A 10,676-nucleotide genomic window follows, 5' to 3' on the forward strand; every position below is an offset into this window, starting at 1 on the left:
AGTATGGAGCGGCAGGCTGCGTTCACACCCAGCTCCCGCACAGCTAGCTTTATACCAGAAAATAACAACACACAAATTGTATTCTTTTAAACACTTCTTGGCCCGTTAGCTTTAGCCTCTTACTGGCTAGCTCTCACATCTACATTAACCCATTTTTAATAATCTGTGTACCACCACAAGGTGGTAGCTTGCCGGTAAGATCTTAACCTGTATCCATCTTGGAGAACAGAGCTATGGCGACTGTCTGACTCGGCTTCTTTTTCCCAGTATTTTGTTCTGTCTACTCCACCCACCTAAGGGCTGGCCTATCAAAGGCCAAACAGTTTTTTTTTTATTAATTAACCAATGAAAGCAACAGATAGATAGATGACACTCCCACAAATAGCAGAAATATATATACAACAAAATTGATCTTAAATTTGTATCAATAAACTATGATCCATATAAATGCAAATCTTTATAGCATATCCCCTTTAAATGTAAAGAAATGTTTACAAACAATATTTGGAAATATGGGTGTAGTTCTCTCCAAACTGCTTCCTGCTGTTTATTGGGTGAAATAATTGTTTGAGGGGTGTTCAATGAGACTTTTCAGGGGGTCTTGGTCCATAAAACAACATTAGTCTGAAAGGATTCTAAAGGTTTTCATCCTCTGTGGAAACAAAAGAAGAACCTCTTTTCCAAAGCAATATATCCTTAGACCCAAATTTTGAAATCAAGATACCTTTATGTTGGTTTATCTTAGCAGTCCATACAATGAAATATCTCTTGTTACATGGCTTTTTAACAGTCAAAAAATGCAAAGAAAACACAATAATATACATAATCCAGACTCTCTGAGTATTTTCCATCTTTACGTGGCTTATTATTTTACTCTATTACTTTTTCTACAAGTTTAATATTTCTTTTATTATCTTTACTCCTTTAATCTATGACTATCTGTAGTCTATCTCTTTAAAGAATTTGTTCTATTTTTTAAATCCATTTACTTCCCTTTATAACTGCCTACACTTTTTTTCTTCTCTCCCAAGTCTATGTACATTAATCCAACACTGTGACCCACTTAGAGGTCTTTTTTATCTGAATCTGTCTTTATTGTGTATCAGTAATCCTTTTCTGTCCAAGAGTACTTTTTAAAATGCTAAGCAGCTTGGTCTCAGTAGCCCTGGGTGCTGCCTCTGCCTCTCTCGGGCTTTAAATATGGTGGAGGTAGTCCACCACAGGTTCTAGGACTGCCTGGGGGAGCCATTCTCACCACCTCAACTCTGGGTAGCACCGTGAAGCATATAAATCATGTTTATCTGAATAATAGCATGCAGAGCATTGCACAACATGGAAATATCTCTGTGTGTGGCAGTGGGAATCCACCATGCTCTCCTGCCTGTGCACTCCTAGCAGACCTGATATGGCTGCCTGCCCAGGTTTGTGGCGCTAAGCTGCAAACATGGTCTCAGCTACTTTCCCAAGCAGGTATACAAGTATCCAGGCCCGCAAACCCCATTCAAGTTCTCCATAGTCAAACCTCCCAAAAGAGCCAGAGCCATTCCTGCAGGCAAACCAGGAAGCCTCTTTTTTTCTACCACTGAATCAGAAAGACCTCTCTTAAGGGAGTGGCGGCAAGCCACCAACTAAAAAATAAAAAATGCGACTAAACTTTGGTTTTTGTGTGTGTGTGTGTGTGTGTGTGTGTGTGTGTGTGTGTGTGTCTAAAGTTCCCTTCCAAGCTTTCTCTGGTTTAAGGTGGATATACTCAACCACATTGGAGGGCCATGTTCTGCCCTTCAGAGATAGTTCCCTTTTAGTCTTGCATTCTGACTTTCTTTCATCTTTGCTTTCCAGGGGCATTCTGAAACTAGTTCTCCTCTGTGGTTTCACTTTAACACAGATCCAACAGCAGAAACTTCTTTCTCGCCCTTACTTAAACATGAGTATAACCTTAAAATTTTATTTTTCTGCATTGTAAAAGTTTAGTTCAAATGTCTATAGACACATTTCTAAGTTATCTCACCCGTATGTAGATTTGAAGAGTTTATCCTCTGCCACAAATACAGTTTTGAAAATTACATCCTCAAATCCTTTAAAGGAGCCTATTACACTTCATCTTGAATGGCTATAGTTTATTGAAACAGCAAGAAGCAAGACTATCTGTATCTGCATATATACTGAAGTAAATAACATGAAATTTTTATTTTTCTAGCAACTTAGCAACATATTATATACTACATTGCAACTGTTGAAAATTCAGAATGTAACCTTCCAGTTAATAACTTAAATTTTGAAAAACACCAGCCAGCATGTGGCATCAAGCTCTTAACAATGGAAAGCCACAATTTTTCCGAATATGACTTTAATCAATCTGGACAAAGTTACAACAAAAGAAATAAAAAGTGGATATAAGAGAGGAGGAGCAGTTAAAAAGAGGTTGGGGACTGAAGCAATGGCTCATGGATAAAGGCACTCTGGCCTCATAGAGGAGAGGAGGTTAGGTCTCAGGACCCAAGCCAGGCAGCTCACAATTGCCTCTACCTTCAGCTGCAGAGGAATCCTGATACCTCTGTCTTCTCCAGGTCTGTAGTGATGCACATACCCACACAAATACACATAATTAAAAATGGCAAAAATAAATCATTTAAATAAAGTGTGACATAATGGAGTGGGACAGCACATAATCACTGAGGCTTCTCCGGAGAAAACAGATGGGAAGCAAAATGCATTCTACACAAACATGGCTTATATGCACACTGCAGAGTGGCAAGCAGAGGCCACATTAGAGGAACTCAAACTCCGGACCAAGCAGAACCCCTGGCTCTCTGCACAAGCATTCTGTGAGCACATGCTGACTTAGAATTGTCTTCAGAGATCATATGAATCACATACCTTCATGATGGAACACGATGGTCTTCTGATGCTGTGGACTATTTTACGTAAGACAATCAGAAAGGAAGCTGTAGCACTAGAAGTTATCTATAATAAGGAACCTCTGAAAAGCCAGATTTTACTATTTTACTCTCCCAGTTTGTGACTTGAAGAAAATTTTTAATTAAAAAAATGATTGTGACCAATGAGATGGCTCAGGATACAGATACTTGTTCTCAAGCATGATACCAGTACCCATGAGATAAGTAGACATGGTTGTAGATGCATGGAGCACTGGGGGCCTGAGGAAAGTCCATATGAGCGCTCACTTCCTAGCTTATTTAGCCAGGCAAGCTTCCAATTTAGTGAGAGACCCTGTCTTTACCACCACCACACACACACACATACACACATATGTGCACAAACACATACACACATACACACACATACATGCACACACGTGTACATGCACACACGAGTACATGCACACATGCATGCGCACGCACACACTGCTTGAAATCCAATGGAAAGAACTAGAATATATGTAGATTGCCCTGAGGAATATTTAGTTCATCCTTCCTTTCTGACGCATGGTCTTAAATGTTGTTTTTTAGCAGCGATCCCTATAGCTGTCTTAGCACTAAATAACCACCCTGTTTCAGATCAAGGTCCTCCTTAAAATAAGTCCCAATTAAATTGTCACAGAATGGTGGGACAGAAAGGTGGGTGAGAGGAGAAACAAAGAGAAGGGCTGGAAGTCTTAACTGTCACTCTTCCTGGTGACCTAACACATCTGTGGAACAATCTAACTGGGACTGATGCCCTGATTCTCTGTTTGCCTCAAGCTACACAGGGTCAGTACTATTTCTGAAAGGTCATTTCACCTCTGCACGTCAGTGTGCAGCAGCTACAGGAAATGCTGCAGGCTGTTGTTGCTGTTGTTAAAGAGAAAAAAAAACACAGAAATTCTAACAAACAATTTTTTATCCCGAATTTCTCACCCCTTAGTCTTGCGACCAACCTCCCCTAAACCTAGAGCATTCTATTCAACAACAGATCACCTCCAGTACCTAAACACTCCAGAGAAAATCCAAAGGGTCAAGGGAATGAACCACCATCATACTGGTCTCTGACCTTGGATAAAACTGCAAGAACATCCGTGGGTCCTGTGGTGGGCTTGGAAGCAGTTACCTCCCCAGCACTCAGTTTACAAGTTCACCATTCTCTAGGAGACCTCAGTTATAAGTCCTCATTCTCATTGATCCTGCACCCCACCTCCAAAAAAAAAAAAAAAAAAAAAAAAGCAGAAGCCACAAGGCGTATCTACCACTAACGTCTGTTTTCTCCCTAGACACACTTGAGTTCAAATTCAGGCTTTATCTCTCAGAGTTCTGAGGAAGAAATTTCTAGTTGTATGCACCCCAGATTCCATTTTCCACAAATTATTTAGGAATGCTGTCTCATAAATTATACACTTCCTGTCCTGTATCTGAATGACCCGATTAGTTCATTCTTAATCTGGTATTTTTTAACAGGACTTTCTTGACTCCACATTTCCTATCTTCTGCTTCCCACACTAACCATGCTTCATGAAAGGAGCAGGTATATTTACTGTCTTCTCCTTGCCTGGAAAGATGCCCCTTTAGTTCCCTGAGTCCCCATCTCCTCTCAGGTCATTAATAACCTGCTAATTGCTCAGCGATGGGATGGCCCCCAGATCTGACTCCTTCAGATTAAATCACTTCACCAAATTCCCACCCATGTGGCTTCTCTGATGCCACTCTTTTCTGATTTTCTTTCTCTCTCTCCAGTTGTTCCCTTTCAAAGATGTTGTGAGTACCCACCCTACCAGCATTTGCCTTTCAAGTTCCATATCTCACCATGGCTTACCTCACTCAGTCTTCACCATTCTCTTATAATTTCCTGGTTGTAATGGCCTCCTTCGTGTCAACATTCTTAACCCTTTAGTTCTCAATCCAGTTATTAAGATTCAAATATATCCTAGGGAAAAAGCCATTTTCTTGCCCACTGGCAAGAATCTCAGTCAACTGGAATGTACTGTGTAATAACAAACATTTGTATAATGAAGTAGATCTTCGGTTTTTTTTTGTTTGTTTGTTTTTTACCCTAGACCTTAGCTTTAAGGTCCAAAATGCCTTATCACACTGTCTACTCTCCATTTCCACTTAGCTATGGTTCACATGACTCAAGTGTATACTTTACACTAAGCTTATCCTAGTTCTCTGAGTACCTTATAGTGTTCTGACCACAGACATCCCGCTGCTGAAAGGCAAGGATACTGTCCGGCATCCAGGTATTGGTATAGCTATATTCTCTGTTGAAAAGGTTAGCAATTCTAAACAAAAATGGAAGGGAAGAGTGTTTCCGAGTTCTGTATTTCATATAGTATACAAGTTTAATTTTTGAAAATATATTCTTTCTTTCTGATTTTGTATCTCTTTTATACAATTAACTGATACTTTCCTGTGTTTAAACATCTGCCTTTAGATCTGTGTAGAAATCCTGTCGTATTTACACAATTCCTCCATTTTCTTTGGAAAAGTAGGTGAGTTGTTCTGGAGGCCCTGGATTTTGACCTTCCTTCCTTCCTTAGCCTGGGGAAGTAGAAAGGTCAGAGTGGAAGGCATAGCACGGAGACACAGGTAACACTCACCAAAGGTTGTATGCTATTACCCACAATACGAATTAGGCCTATGAGGTGGCTTGGTGTATAAACATGTGAGGAACCAACTTTGAATCCCCAGGAACAGTGTTAAGACCAAACATGTACACAAACATCTGTAATCACAGTATGCTCATTGAACATGCGAATGAAAACGGGGGCTTTCCTGGTGTATGCAATGGGAAAATGTTGTAAGGAGGCTGCTAGTTAGTTCCTGGCTGTTCATCCCTGAAATAATTACACAGGAGCTATATAATTTAAAACACTGCTTGGCCCATTAGCTCTAGCTTCTTATTGGCTAACTCTTACATATAAATTTAATTTATTTCTATTAATCTGTGTATCGCCACAAGACTATGGCTTACTGGTAAAAGTTCCAGGGTCTATCTCCGGCCGGGCTACTTGGCTTTTCTTCAACTCTTCCTCCTTTCTCCAAGCATTCAGTTTAGTTTTCCCTACCCACCTAAGTTCTGCCCTATCAACAGGCCAAGACTGTTTCTTTATTCATTAATGGTAATCACAGCATCTTAAACAAGGCAGAAAGTGAGAACACTGAAGCTTGTCATCAGACTTCCATACTAGCATAGCATGCATTTGCCAGAACACACACAAACACACACACACACACACACACACACACACACACACACACACATTGTACACACATATACATCATCTATACACAAATTAAAAATAAAAAATAAGGAATGAATGACTTGATGATTTCTTTGTTTCACCCAAAATTTAATTAGCTGCTAGAAGAGAAGGTTTCTCTTGTATTCTATCCTTAAAGATAAGCACAGCACCAGGGAGAGAGTAATTACTGAATAGATAAATTTAGGTGCATGGTTCAAGTTGAAAGTTCTGTGCATGAACTTATTACAGTTAAATGGATCAATGAATTAAACTAGAAGTTTTCATCCTGAAACACAATTGTTTATTCGCTTTTTTTTATTTGCTTATTTGTTTGGTTGGTTGAACTTTTTTGTTTTGTTTTGTTTGCTTCCATTTACTGATCTTCCAAAAGGGTTGCTAAACTTATCCAATTTCAACTTAATAAAGAGAAATATAATTCACAAAGTTACTTAATGTAGCATATGCATTGTTAAGGTTGAGGTTGGCACACAGTAAGGGATGTAGCAGGACATTCTTACTCCAGTGCTCTCCTTATAAAACAAAAGTTGTCATTTCTCCCTACATTTGGAAGCAAATCTGAAGCAGTTTCATGCTCAGTTTCCAAAGGACCTATAGGGCATATAGAAGACAAAAGTAAAAGCTAGTGAAATAATAATCAGTTTTGTATTCCTTCTGTGGGACCCCTAGCATGGGTACTCTCAAGGAGACTGGCTAATGCTCTTATATTCATTGTTCATACTGGTGTTCAGACTTATTAGGTCTTTCTTACTTGCAGCCCAACCCTTACTGTCCCTGTCTTCAGCGCTCTCCTCAGATACCCACAGCCTCCTCCACATGTTCATATCTCTGTTCACACCTCATAGTGTGACCACCTGTGATCACTATTCAGCTTCCTGGTCCCCCTCTGTTTTTAAGCTAGTCTGGGACTATTTGACTTTAGGTCTGGACCTCCTTGACCTGTTGTTGAACTGTTTAGTAGCTTGGCTGGCAAATACAGGCGATACTGCCAATGCTGGCATGTCATCTGGGCTCCTGCTACATGCGGTTAGCTGTCGTGCTCATGCTGTCAGTTAGGAATTTCTCTTCTCGCCTCAACTCTGTGACTAGCAGTGTCTGTATTGGCTCTGTGACTCTGGATTTCTTCAGATAATGTAGTCCTGAGAATCTGGTAATCTGGATTTTTCCAATAGACCTAGTTGTAATGACCTTTACTCTTCTTGGTGATCTCTGGGGAGTCTTGTGTTCTTCTTTAATTCTTTGTCGTTGCCATGTGTTATTTTTGTTTTTAATCTCATTGTATATGTGTGACAGGTATGATACATGTGTGCATCCTGTTTAATACAATCTTATGACTGTTTTATTTTCTCCAGAGTCTTATCATTATCTTTTTGAGGGGTTGGAGGGTCAGAGGCATTGTCTATGCTGTTAGTGCTACTGTGGTGTTCTTTACCTTTACAGAATGGAAGATCCAAAAGGAGAGACACTGTGGTTTTTCATCACTGCCTCCCTAGAAGTGATCACAGTGCCTAGAACCTGCCACTTGTTCAATAAACATTTCAGAATACACAGACACACACATACTTCTGTAAGTATGAACAATTGTAAACAATGACCTCAAACTAATTATTTTTTTTAATTTTGAAACTAGCAAAAGGCCATTTTTGTTTTTCTAATATAAATAGAAATTGGGATTTTTAATTTATTTAAAAAGAGGGTAATGGAGTTGGAGAAATAGTTTGGTAGTTAAGAGCACTGGGTGGGTTTTACAGAGAACCTAGGTTAGGTTCCCAGCACCTTCATGGTGGCCCACAGTTGTCTGTAAAACCGTACAAGTAGATCAGGGCATAACCAAACACAAGGCATTAAAAGATTATTATAGACTTATGATTGGATAGGTTAGGCACCTGGGGTATTGAATGGGTAAATTTCCTTTTCATAGCCTTTAAATATAAAGAAAGTGTCAGGGGTTGAACTCTAAGTGTTGACTCCATCATTAGTGTTGTAACATAAATATGAACAATGCAACCTGAATGCAACTTTAGATCATTCTGTTATGTGACATAAGTCAGACCCAGAAAGGCAAACCACACACTGTGGTGATTTAAATAAGAATAGCACCTTTAGGCTGCTATGTGAATGTTTCTCAGTTGGTGAACTGTTTAGAAAGGATTAGGAGGTATGGCCTTGTTGGAGGAAGTGAGGCTTTGAGGTTTCAAATGCCTAGACAAGGCCCAGTCTCCCCTCCCCTCCATCTTATGAATCACATGGGAGAACTGAGCTACGACTCCAGTGCCATGACTGCCTGAATGCAGCCATGTTCCCCACCTTAATGGACATGAGCTAACCCTCTGAAACTGTAAGCAAGCCCCCAATTAAATGCTTTCTTTTATAAGATGATCTGATCATGGTGCTCTTAACAGCAATAGGACAGTGACTGAGAGAGAAGTTGGTACCAGGAGTGGGGTATTGCTGTGACAGGCCTGACAAGTTTTCTTTTATAGACTTTGGTTCTTGGATTAGAGGAAAGCAGTTGAATTCTGTAAGCAGGGATTAATGGGCCACCCCAGTAGGAGCATGGAAGACAGTAGTGTTGAGAGTGATGTGGACTGTGGAGGCCAAGGTCAAGTCAGTTCACAGGGAACAATAGCAACTGTTCTAGAGACCATTTTTGTGGTATTTTGGATATAAATTTTGCTACCATTCTGCCCTTTTCTAAAAAAAAAAATTGTAGGCTAAATTGAAGAGTTTGACACTAATGACTAATGCCATCAGAAAATATTTCAAGACAGTCTAGTCTACGATTGACTCTATCACATAGTTATTGATGATCGCTCTTCTTTTCTTTTTGAAAATTTATTTATTGGTTGAACTATCATTTCTTATTTTACATACCAATGCCAGTTCCCATTTCCTCCCCTCTTCCCACTCCTCCACACTACATCAACTCCTCAGAGAGGGTAAGGCACATTACTTTGGGGAAGGTCCAAGGCCCTCCCTATGATATCTAGACTGAGAAAGGTATCTCTCCAAAGAGAATGGGTTCTAAAATGCCAGTACAAGCAGTAGGGATAAATCCTGGTCTCACTGCTAGTGGTCCCACAGTTGTCATCCACATTCAGAGGGTCTAGTTCTGTCCTAAGCTGGTTCCCTGTCAGGCCAGAGTGGGTGGGCTCCCATCAGCTTAGGAAAGATGTTTCAGTGGGTATCCCCATCATGGTCTTGACATCTTTGCTCACATTCTCATTCTTCCCACTCTTCAACTGGACTTTGGGAGCTTAGCTCAGTGCTTCTCTGTGAATCTCTGCATCTGCTTCCATTAGCTGCTGGATGAAGGTTCTATGTTGACATTTAAGATAGTCATCAATCTGACTACAAAGCAAGGCCACTTCAGGTACCTTCTTCACTATTGCTTAGGGTCTTAGCTGGGGTTGTCCTTGTGGATTCCTTGGAATTTGTCTAGTGCCAGGTTTCTTGCTAACCCCACAAAGGCACCCTCAATCAAGATACCTCTTTTCCTGTTCTCCATCTCTGTTCTTCCCCCATCTCAGCAGTCCCATTCTCTCAAGTTATCCTACCTGCTTTCCTTCTCCCCTCCTCCTCCTTTTCTACTCTCCCTTCTCCCAGTACACCCATACTCCCAATTTTCTCAGGAGAGGTGATTATTCTTATACAGAAATACAGTGAAAAAAGAGCAAGTTGGGCAAAAAAGAAATACTAAATGAAGTTTGTAGAAAAGGAGCACAAGTAAACTCATGACCAGGGATATAAGTGTAATTTAAAAAAAGACTTAAAAGAGAAATGAGGGACATATCCTCAGGACAAAATCCCATCCAGGAAATCTTACAGTTGTAAAAGATAAATTTTATGCAGCAAGGAATGCTATCAAAAAGTCAAAGCTAATTAAAGCCGTGTAATTCAAAGAGAGGGTTAGACTCCATCTCAAGCAAGTGGAAGACTTTGGCATCTGTGGCCATGTGTTTCTGGCTTTATCAAGAAAGATACAGTAGTAAAGGGGTTTTGGAATCTTCTGCTATGGTTAAGGAAAGTTGCTGAGGCTAGGTTTGTGGGAGGGGAGTTTTTGTATGGAGGCCTGGAGAGGCCTTTGAAGGTAAAGCCTGGATTGGACTGGAAACCCCAAGATGTTGGAGATGCCAAGCTGTGGAATACTGCCAAGGAGAGTGGTCAACAGGTGTGGAACTCGCCTGAGAGGGAGAAGTGTTTTGCAGTCATCAAAGCTGAAAAGTGGAAGATTTGAAGAGCCACCTAAGTCAGAATTTAGAGCTTTCCCTGATGGGTTTTACTCTTGCTTTGGTCCAGTATTTCATCACCATGTCCTCTTTCCTAACTTTTGAAATGGCAATGTATAATCTGTGAGTGTAATTTACTTTTCATTTTTATAGGTGTTATAGGTAAGAGATTGTCTGGAATCTTCAATTTTTGAGTTTGAAATAATGTTGAAACTGTGAAGGACTATGAAAATATTTGAAACTGGACTGAATGC

The sequence above is a fragment of the Microtus oregoni genome, unplaced genomic scaffold, assembly GCF_018167655.1.
Source record: "Microtus oregoni isolate MIOR12 unplaced genomic scaffold, Mior012 000014F_ref0000157, whole genome shotgun sequence".
NCBI classification, from domain to species: domain Eukaryota; kingdom Metazoa; phylum Chordata; class Mammalia; order Rodentia; family Cricetidae; genus Microtus; species Microtus oregoni.